This window comes from Balaenoptera musculus, chromosome 15, assembly GCF_009873245.2.
Source record: "Balaenoptera musculus isolate JJ_BM4_2016_0621 chromosome 15, mBalMus1.pri.v3, whole genome shotgun sequence".
Lineage (NCBI taxonomy): Eukaryota > Metazoa > Chordata > Mammalia > Artiodactyla > Balaenopteridae > Balaenoptera > Balaenoptera musculus.
In genome coordinates, this window is record NC_045799.1 from 83,734,814 (window position 1) to 83,745,978 (window position 11,165).

Below are 11,165 nucleotides of genomic sequence, written 5' to 3' on the forward strand. Positions count from 1 at the left end.
TGGTTCCCTCGCCCTCCAGCTGAGCCTGCTGGGGCAGCGAGGTGCAACCTGGCACCTCCCCTTACCATCCTCTACCACCTCAACCCATGGCAGAGGGCAACACTCAAGCGTATTGCAACCTCGGTGCCAGGACACATGAGGTACCTGGATCACGGGTGGGCACGAGGCTTGCCCCTGCCAGGTTGGCCGCTAAAAGGTCGGACAGCCATCACCATGTCCTGCTCAGAGAAGCCGCAGGGCACACCAGCTCAACCCCACCCACTCTGACCCACATTGCACCTGCACCCTGGCCCCCACGTAAGCAGAAGATGCAGCGGTCACTGGGCAGGAGAAAGAGGAGGAGGCCAGGCTCCCAGGGCACAGGGCAGCAGGCACCCTGAGGGAGCAAGGAGCAGGTGCCAAGACTCCAAGTCTCCGTTGCGTGCGCCATTGTCTCATGGGACCTCACTTGCAAAACATAAACCCAAAGGTAAAATTATTAAGAGTTTGAAGAAGATGATGGTAGAGCATTATGCCTTGATTATGGGACCTTCTGTCCCTGTGAAAATGCATGAAGTCTGCCCTACCAACAGATACCACAAACAACACTAAATCCTGAAAATTAAACATGCTTTTATTAATTTCACTGGCGCACTTCTGTAATGCTCATTTTTCCTACATTTTTTTCATTGAACACTCTTCAGCCACCTCTTCATAGGACGATGATTTTTTTGTATGTCTGTGTGTTGGGATTAACAACCTTAATAATGCAGAACATTGCCATTTTTTTCTATTTTTTATTGAGATATAATTGACATATAACATTAGTTTCAGGTGTACGATGTAATGATTCAATATTTGTATATATTGCAAACGATCACCACAATAAATCTAGTTAACATCCATCACCATGCATAGTTACACATTTTTTTTCTTGTGATGAGAACTTTTAAGATCTACTCTCTCAGCAACTTTCAAATATACAAGACTCTATTATTATAAACGATAGTCACCATGCTGTACATTACATCTTCAGGACTTATTTATTTTATAACTGGAAATTTGACCTTTTGACCACCTTTATCCATTTTGCCTAGTCTCACCCCAACCATGATTCTGAAGTATTTTCTATAGAGAGAATAGAAAAATTATGTTTTCTCCAGCATGGTTAATTGAAAAATGTTTTTGATAGTTTGGAAACATTTCTTTCATCTTCTCAACTTGTTATTGGTAATATCATGGACATTATTAGGACAGTTGTCACATTCAGAAAACCTCAATCAAGTTATTTCATATAAAAGCTGCAAGTTTGGGACTTCCCCGGTGGCGCAGTGGTTAAGAATCCGCCTGCCAATGCAGGGGACACAGGTTCGAGCCCTGGTCCCGGAAGATCCCACATGCACAGGAGCAACTAAGCTCATGCGCCCCAACTACTGAGCCTGAGCTCTACAGCCCGTGAGCCACAACTACTGAAGCCCACGAGCCAAGAGCCTGTGATCCGCAACAAGAGAAGCCACTGCAATGAGAAGCCCGTGCACTGCAACGAAGAGTAGCCCCTGCTCGCCACAACTAGAGAAACCCCACGCGCAGCAAGGAAGACCCAACGCAGCCAAAAATAAATAAACAAATTTATTAAAAAAGAAAAAAGTTCCAAGTTTTCAGGGCGTTTTCTAGTTTTCTTGTGCAAGGACTAATATAATACTTTTTGGATTGATGACACTGATTAACTAGTTTGTTGGCACTTCTTGTTGTATTTCATGGTTTTCATACACAAATTCATTGACACTTCCCTTAAGAGGGAAGCTTAATCCCCTCCCCCAACCTTGAATGTGAGCTGGATTTAGAGACTCACTTCTAACAAATAGAATATGACAGAGATGATGTCATATCACTTCCGAAACTAGGTCATAAAAGTTCTTCTTGCTTCCTCCTTTCTCTCTCATCACTCACTCTGAGAAGCCAGCTATAGGCCAGGAGGACACGCAAGCAGACGTGCGGAGAGGATCACATGGTAAGAAACTGAGTCTCCTTGTAAACAGCCAGCAAGGAACTGGGGCCCGTTGCCAACAGTCGTGTGAGTGAACCATCTTGGAAGCAGTATCCCAGCCCCAGTCAAGCCTTTGGATGAATGCAATCTCGACTGATGTCTTAAGTGTAACTATTGGGGAAATGTAATTAAAAATAAAATCTCCTGCCAACCCAGTAAAACCTCTGCTCAAAATATAGCAAAGAATACAATAGTTTTGTTACTGAATAAGGATCAAACCAAACTGTGATGTGCATCACAGACGATCCACTAAAGAGATTTCGGACAGAAAGAAATCTTACCCTTTTATTTATTTATTTATTTTTTTAATAAGAGGAATTTTCCCATTCATTTTTTTTAATTAATAGCTACTTTATTTATTTAATTAATTAATTAATTTATGGCTGTGTTGGGTCTTCGTTTCTGTGCAAGGGCTTTCTCTAGTTGCAGCAAGCGGGGGCCACTCTTCATCGCGGTGCGCGGGCCTTTCACTATCGCGGCCCCTCCCGTTGCGGGGCACAGGCTCCAGACGCGCAGGCTCAGTAGTTGTGGCTCACGGGCCCAGCTGCTCCGCGGCATGTGGGATCTTCCCAGACCAGGGCTCGAACCCGTGTTCCCTGCACCAGCAGGCAGACTCTCAACCACTGCGCCACCAGGGAAGCCCTTACCCTTTTATTAATACATAGCCAGGCAGACACAACTCGTTACATACATATGAATTGTCTTTGTCCAAAAGAAAAGAGAAAACTTATCTTTTCAACAAGCAAGAAGTTATAACTGTGAGCCAGGCACAGCGGCTAAACTCCCACACAGACAGGAAGACTTGGTGTTTGCATTTCAAAGAGACAGCTCCAAGACCCCCCCAAGAAGGACAATCCTAGGATGCAAAACTGGCAAGAGGCTTATTTAGCTTTTAAAAAGATTTATGTGCCTGAAAGAGACAGAGAAAGAAGTTAAGATGACAAGTTTTCTAAAAGAAATGCTGAAAAAAAAGGTGTGTTGCGGGGAGGGTGTTTTTCCCTTTTGGAACCAGGAAAATTGTAAACTTTTTAGATTTTTATTTACCTAATCTCATGATATTTCCTGAGCCTGAGGCACCCAGCTAAGCCACTCCCAAATTTCTGGCCTTGCAAAACACATATTCATTCCAAAATGAATATTTGCTGTTTTAAGATGCTAAGTTTTGGGGTAATTTGTTACCCAGTCACAGAAGACCGATGCTGGAGTGATACGTAAGGCATGCAACTTCATCCAAAGACCCACGCGATGTTTGAGTTCCACCAGGGTTTGTGCTTCACACAGAGGTACAGAGGAACTGTGATCATTCTGTTTCACTGGATTTCCATGAACGCAAAAATGAATCATGTGTCCATAACTGTATACACTGGGTTATTGAATCTATTGACACAGGAGAGAGTTTCCATTTTTATGGAGCATCACTGAGAACCCAATTGTCCACTTACCATTTTACACTCTTACTGGTTGGAAGAACTTTTTGCACACTAGCTTCTGGCCCTCTATACTGCACACACTGTCTGTGCCCCACTAGACACAGAGATGCATCCCCAGCTGCAGAAGTGTGGTCAGGATCCAGCTGGCAGCTACAGAGAGCCTCCTCATCCAAGGTCACACCTCACCCAAGCCCATACCTGCTGCCGGAGAGTGAGATGGGGTGTCAAGGCCCGGCCATTTCACTTTGAAGAGGGACATGCTAGTGGACCACACTCAGTCTCAAACTCCCCATCATGTGGCCGTGACTTTGCTGGGTCTGTGTAACCACTGACTTCTCCATCTTCCCAATCCTGCTTCCTCTCCTGCCCTCCACAGGTTCAGATTCCTAATAAACATCTCATACCCCAAACCGTCTTGGTGGCATCTGCTTCTGGAGAACCCATCCCATGACAGTTGGAGGTGGGGGGTCCAAGAAAGCAGGTGATTAGATCCTGGTTGGAAAACTAAGATCCCACAAGCTGCGTGGCACGGCACGGCCAAAAATAAAAAAAACACACACAAAAAACCCAAAGACAAAAAACAAAACAAATGTGGTGCTCCAAGGAGCCAAAGGGATGGGTCTCTAACAAGGATGCCAATCAGCTTACACCTGCCTTTCCTGCAGGCAGAGCTTTGTTGACACCACATGCTGAGAGCTTACTGAGTGCTTGATCTACCAGCATGGGATCCCACGTAATACTACAACCCACCGGAGGATCCACTCCTCAGCAAAGGAAGTAGGAAGTGGGCCCATGACCCCTTGAACCGCTGGTGATATCACACGCCACACCACCCAGAAGCTGCCATCTAGGGGTGACGTGATGGCACAGCCTGTGGAAGGTGCAGCTGAAATGCCAGCTCAAAGGCAGTGCTCGGCAAGATGCGGTGCCATCCCCCAGGATGGTGCGTGCCCTAAACCTCTGCCTGGCACTGTGTCCTCACAAGGAAGAATGCATGGACCTGGACACCAAGGGGTGGAAGCAGGGGTGGTCCCATGTATCATATCTGTTGCTGGGTAACGCATCACCCCCAAACTTAGCAGCTGAAAACAATGCACATTCGTTACCTCACTGTTTCCGTGGGTCAGGAATCTGGTTGCAGCTTGGCTGGGGGCCTCTGGTTCAGGAGCTCTGCGATCAAGGCATTGACCAGGGCTGTGGTCATCTCAAGGCTTGAGTGGAGGATGGCTGGGGACGATCAGCTTTCAGGCTCACTGATGTGGTTGTTGGTAGGCCTTGGGCCCTCTCTGGCTGTTGGCAGGAGACATCTGTCCTTTGCCACGTGGGCCTCACCCTACTGCAGCTATACCATGGCAGCTGGCTTCCCTTAGAGCAAGTGGGCAAGAAAGCAAGAGAAGATGCTCAAGGCGGAAGCCACAGTCTTTTTATAACCTGATCTTGGAAGGGATATCCCATCACTTCTGCTGCCGCAGCTCTGGGCTCTGCAGGGCTAGAGTCCTGGTCCCCAAAGGGGGACACTTCCACCAAAGGACACAAAAGAGTCCGATGGGATGGTAAGCCACAGCTGCTGCCTGGGCACTTTGGGCTTCTTATGTGCAGAGACCAACTGGCAAGAAGAGCCCCCACTTTGACAGGGAAATTGACCCTAATACCAAGAGGAGGTAGGCCTGCTGCTACTCCATAAAATTCGGGTGATCTACTCGGAGCCTCCTGTAGCCCCTTGCACAATTATGACCGTAAATGAATGGGTACAGCAACCCCCGCCTGGGAAGGGCATGTCCCTGGGAGATGAAGGTCTGGGTCACGCCCCCAGGTAAGCCATCAAAGCCAGCAGAGGTAGTAACTAAAGGTGAGGGGGGTCTAGAATGGAGGAGGGAGAGGATGGGTATCCCCCGCAGCTTTGAGGCTGCCTACAGTGACAATGGCTACGGTTCATCCTACTAACTTCCCTCTTCTAAGGAAAGCAAGAAGAAAGGCCGACTGAAATCCTGGAGGATCAGAACCCCCAAAATATGAGAGAGAGGGAGAGAGATGTGTGCATACGAACAGCACGGAATATGAGACCCAACGATGCACCACCAGGATCCCCTTGGAGGAGGAACTTCCCATGTAGCTGTGGAGAGCTTGGTCAGCCGAGCAGAGTGAGGTCAGGGTACAGCATCTGTAACTTCAGTCTGTCCATCCACTGGGAGCTGCTTCATCCAAGGTCATGCCCTTCCCAAGGCAGCCATACCCAGCCACTGAGCATAAAGGCCCTGCCCCTCAGCTCACAGAGGACACCCCCGTGGACAGACCTTGTTCCAGAGCTTCCACCTGGTCGGCTGAGGCTGTGTCAGGCCTGTGTTGAAGTTCACGTTCTCACTCCTTCCCCTCCCAGGCTTCGATCCCCAGTAAACTTCTAGCACCACAGGCTCTATCTCAATATCTGCCTCCAAAGAGCCCAACCTTTGACACGTGCTTTGGGACGTGTCTGTGTCATGATCTGACCTCTGGCCTTACACCTGCCCCAGGTGAATTGGCACAGGTATTCCTGGAAGCCATTCAGACACCGGGACAGCTAGCAGTCACGTAACTGGATGTGTACAGGATTGTGGGTCCTCTAAATGTGTCCCACTAAACCTAAACCGAATATGTCCCCAATGCAACTTCCCCTTAGCCAGACGACAAAAATGCCTGGGGTCTCTCCATGAACACTTAGAATGTGCGGGGGCGGGTAGAGTGGAGTCAGTGGTCTTAACCAATTGTGGTTCAAGTATCTCACTTTTGCAAAATTTGCAAAAACACATGACCCTGGGAATGCATAATTAGAGCCCTTCCCAGGGCCTTCAAAGTAGCCGGTGCAAGTGAGGGGCCCTGGAGCTTAAGCTTCATTCACTTCATGGTAAGTAGCCTGCCAACGTGTATTTTGTCCTGTCATTTAAAAAATATGTACTAGGGGCTTCCCTGGTGGCGCAGTGGTTAAGAATCTGCCTGCCAATGCAGGGGACACGGGTTTGAGCCCTGGTCCGGGAAGATCCCACATGCCGCGGAGCAACTGGGCATGTGCACCACAACTGCTGAGCCTGTGCTCTAGAGCCCGCGAGCCACAACTACTGAAGCCCACGGGCCTAGAGCCCGTGCTCCGCAACAAGAGAAGCCAGCGCAATGAGAAGCCCACCACAATGAAGAGCAGCCGCCGCTTGACGCAACTAGAGAAAGCTTGCGTGCAGCAACGAAGACCCAACACAGCCAAAAATAAATAAATAAAATAAATAAATTTATTTTTAAAAATGTACTATATATATGTATATATAGTAAAATTGCACCTTGTTTTTGAATAATTAAAAATTATAACCATTCTTCCACATCATTAACTCTTTCTGAACATCATCTTTCCATGGTACTTCTTAAACTTTTTTTCTTTTGTTTTTTTTTGGCCGTGTCACAAGGCTTGTGGGATCCTAGTTCCCTGCCCAGGGACCAAACCCATGCCCTTGGCAGTCCCAACCAGTGGACCGCCAGGGAATTCCCTTCTTAAATGTTTTTTAATATCCTTTTTGTAGTAAAAAGGAGTCCATGCTCATTATAGGAAATTTGAAAATATAAAAAGGTAAAAATAAGGGGGGGAAGTCACCCATAAGTCCAAACTCTAGAGCTGAAGCTCAGAGCAGATGTGGTATTGAGTAGGGGGGCCTCCCCACAATGATTCCCCAATTCCCAGGGGATATTTGGAGTTGCAGAGTCTTGCTGATTATGGCGCAAGATGGGGGAGGATTTGAACAATGTCTGAATTGCGGTGTCAGCAAATATAGACTTGTCTGGGAAGTCTGGAGAGGAAGCAATGGAAGCCCAGCTCCAGAAAATCCTGTGAGCCCCTGAGGGGACTCCCTGTATGTGAAGAGTGAGTGGGATTTGGCTGGTACTGGAACAGCCTCGTCATCACGTTGGAAGGTCTAGGTTGAGGGCCTGGGACAGCTGGACCACTGGAGTCTGTAACTGGGGTTCTAGACATTTTGCTCTGAGGTTGCATTGAAGGAGCAAAATCTGGGGAAGGGGTAGAGAAAGAAGCTCTCCACCTCTTTCCTTCACAATAGCCTGCCAAGGATGGTGTCCATGTGTGGTAAACCCCATGAGCCACGCCACCTGGTATGCATGTGCGTGTGTAGTCTCTCCCACCCAGAGTCTGGGCTGGGCCTGTGACTCATCTTACCCCATAGAATGAAGCAGAGTGATGCTGTGCTGGCTTCACACTATACTACAAAGCTACAGTAATCAAAACAGTATGGTAGTGGCACAAAAATAGAAAAATAGATCAACGGAACAGGATAGAGAGCCCAGAAATAAACCCACCACCTATGGCCAATTAATCTATGACAAAGGAGGCAAGAATATACAATGGAGAAAAGACAGTCTCTTCAGTAAGTAGTGCTGGGAAAACTGGACAGCTACATGTGAAAGAATTAAATTAGAACATTCTCTAACACCATATACAAAACTAAACTCAAAATGTGTTAAAGACCTAAATGTAAGACTGGTTACTATAAAACTCCTAGAGGAAAACATAGGCAGAACATTCTTTGACATAAATCACAGCAATATTTTTCCAGATCCATCTCCAAAAGTAAAGGAAATAAATAAAAAATAAGCAAGTGGGACCTAATTAAACTTAAAATCTTTCACACAGCAAAGGAAACCATTGACAAAAAAAAGAAAACAACCTACTGAATGGGAGAAAATATTTGCAAATGATATGACTGATAAGGGATTAATATCCAACATACATAAACAGCTCATACAACTCAACATCAAAAAAACAAGCAACCAGGAACTTCCCTGGTGGTCCAGTGGTTAAGACTTTGCCTTCCAATGCAGGGAGTGTGGGTTTGATCCCTGGTCGGGGAGCTAAGATCCCACATGTCTCATGGCCAGAAAACCCAAAAAACGTGAAATAGAAGCAATACTGTAACAAATTCAATAAAGACTTTAAAAATGGTCCATGTCAAAAAAATCTTAAAAACAAACAAACAAACGAACAAACAAGCAACCCAATTTAAAAATGGGCAGAATAACTGAACAGACATTTTCCCAAAGAGGAAGTGCAGATGGCCAACAGTCACATGAAAAGATGTACAACACTGTTAATCATCAGGAAAATACAAATCAAAACCACGGTTAGATATCACCTCACACATGTCAGAATGGCTATCATCAAACAAAACACAAATAACAAATGTTGGAGAGGAAGGGGAGAAATGGGAACCCTCTAACACTGTTTGTGGGTATGTAAATTGGTTCAGCCACTGTGGAAAACAGTATGGAGGTTTCTCAAAAAACTAAAAATAGAACTACCATATGACCCAGCAATTCCACTCCTGGGCATATATCAGAAAAAAAAACAACAACACTAATTCCAAAAGATACATGCACCCCAGTGTTCACAGAAGCATTATGTACAATTGCCAAGATATGGAAGCACCTGTGTCCATCAACAGATGAATGAACAAAGAAGATGTGTCGTATATACACAATGGAATACTATTCAGCCATAAAAAAGAATGAAATTTTGCCATTTGCAGCAACATGGATGGACTTGGAGGACATTATGCTAAGTGAAATAAGTCAGACAGGGAATTCCCTGGTGGCCCAGTGGTTAGGACTCAGCACTTTCACTGCCAGCGTCCAGGTTCAACCCCTGGTCGAGGAACTAAGATCCCACAAACTGTGTGGCATGGCAAAAAAAAAAAAAAAGCCAGACAGATAAAGACAAATACTGTATGATATCACTTATATATGGAATCTAAAACCCCCAACAAACTAGTGAATATAACAAAAAAAGAAGCAGACTCACAGATATAGAGAACAAACTAGTGGTTACCAGTGGGGAGAGGAGGTGAGGGACAATATAGAGGTAGGGGAGTGGGAGGTCCAAATTATTGGGTGTAAGATAGGCTCAGGGATCTATTGAACAACAAGGGGAACATAGCCAATATTTTGTAATAACTGTAAATGGAAAGTAAACTTTAAACACTGTATAAAAATTTTTAAATTAAAAACAAATAAATAAATAAAAGAGAATGAAATATCTTTCTAGACACAGAAGAATGTCAAGAGCAATGAGAAAGCTTTGAAATCAAGCACAGAGGTTTTTCTGTGTATCTGATACATTCATGGTGGAGACATAACCTACTGTACTGGGTCAAATAATTCTCCCTCCCCTGCTGCAAATTCTTGTCCACCTGGAACCACAGAGTGTGACATTATTTGGAAATAAGATCTTTGCAGATGTAATTAGTTAAGGTGAGGTCACATTGGATTAGGGTGGGTCCTAATCCAATGACTGGTGTTCTTATAAGAGAACACAGAGATGCAGACACACACACACACCCTATCATGTGAAGACACTGACAGGCAGGGAAAACACTACATGATGGTGGAGGATAGAGAGGGGCATCTATAAGCCAGGGAATGCCAAGGATTGCTGGTAACCTAATGACCACCAGAGGCTAGAAGGGAGTCAATGCTGCTGATGTGAGTTTGGACCTCTGGTCTTCCAAACTGTGAGAGAGTACACTTCTGTTATTTTAAGGCACCCAGTTTGTGGTAGTTTGTTACAGCAGTCCTAGTAAATGAATACACCTACCTTTTACAACAGAATGCTTATTAGACTTACTGCTGACTTCTCAATATAAAAAATGGAAGTCAGAAACCAGTGGAATAACATCTTCAAATTGATGAGAAAATATAACTGTCAACCCAGAACTGTATATTCACTAAAACTGTCTTTCAAGAACGTGGGTAGTTACAAAGATATTTTCAGATGCAAAAGCTGAAAGAATTTACTACCAACAGACCGTCACTACAAAAAAAATTCTAAAGTAAAAAATGTACTTGAGGAAGGATGAAAATGATCCCAAAAAGAAGGCGCAAGAAGCAAGACAGAATCACAATTCAGGATGTGAAGATAAGAATTCTGCAGGAGTGGAAACTTTGGGAGCCCCAGGGAAACACAAGAACTCAGCTGCCAGCCTTTCAGTAGGCAGAAGCTCTACAGCAAGGGGACAATGGGCCTGATTGTTTCCCAGGATGGAGTTTTCCACGAAGCATGAAAAGAAACTGACAAAAAAATGTCTCCTATACCGGCGATCCCTTACGACTCAGTAATTCATCTCCTGAACCAGCATTATTAGTGTCCATTTACACAGCATTTTTCAGAAATATCACTTGGTGCTTAGTGTAAGGAAAGGCTAATCAAGATTTTGCGATGAATTTCTTTTTTTTTTTTGCGATGAATTTCTTGAGCAAATGAGAAATGGCTCTATATTCTTGATACAGGTGTAAATCTTCCAATTTATTTTTGAGATTCTTAGATGGTTTTGGGTAACTAATATGTAACTTATGAAAACTGCAAGTATTTTGTATTTCAAATACTTCAACCTACTGATGAGTGTAAAAATATCAGACTACTCAATATTTGGGACCACTTATTGGCAACCGTCGCAAAACAAATTGATTTGTATAGTGAGATGTTGCCAAATTGTGTAAATATTTACATACAGCATATACCTGTGTATTTTAGCAATGACTGGGGTCCCATCACTTCCTTTTTTTCTTCCGTAAGTGAAAAAGATTCAGAGCACACGACCACTATTCATTCTTAGAAACAAATGCGTAAAACGATCTTTTATCAGAGCAGTAGAAAGTTAAACACTGGAAGTACCCAAATACTTTGA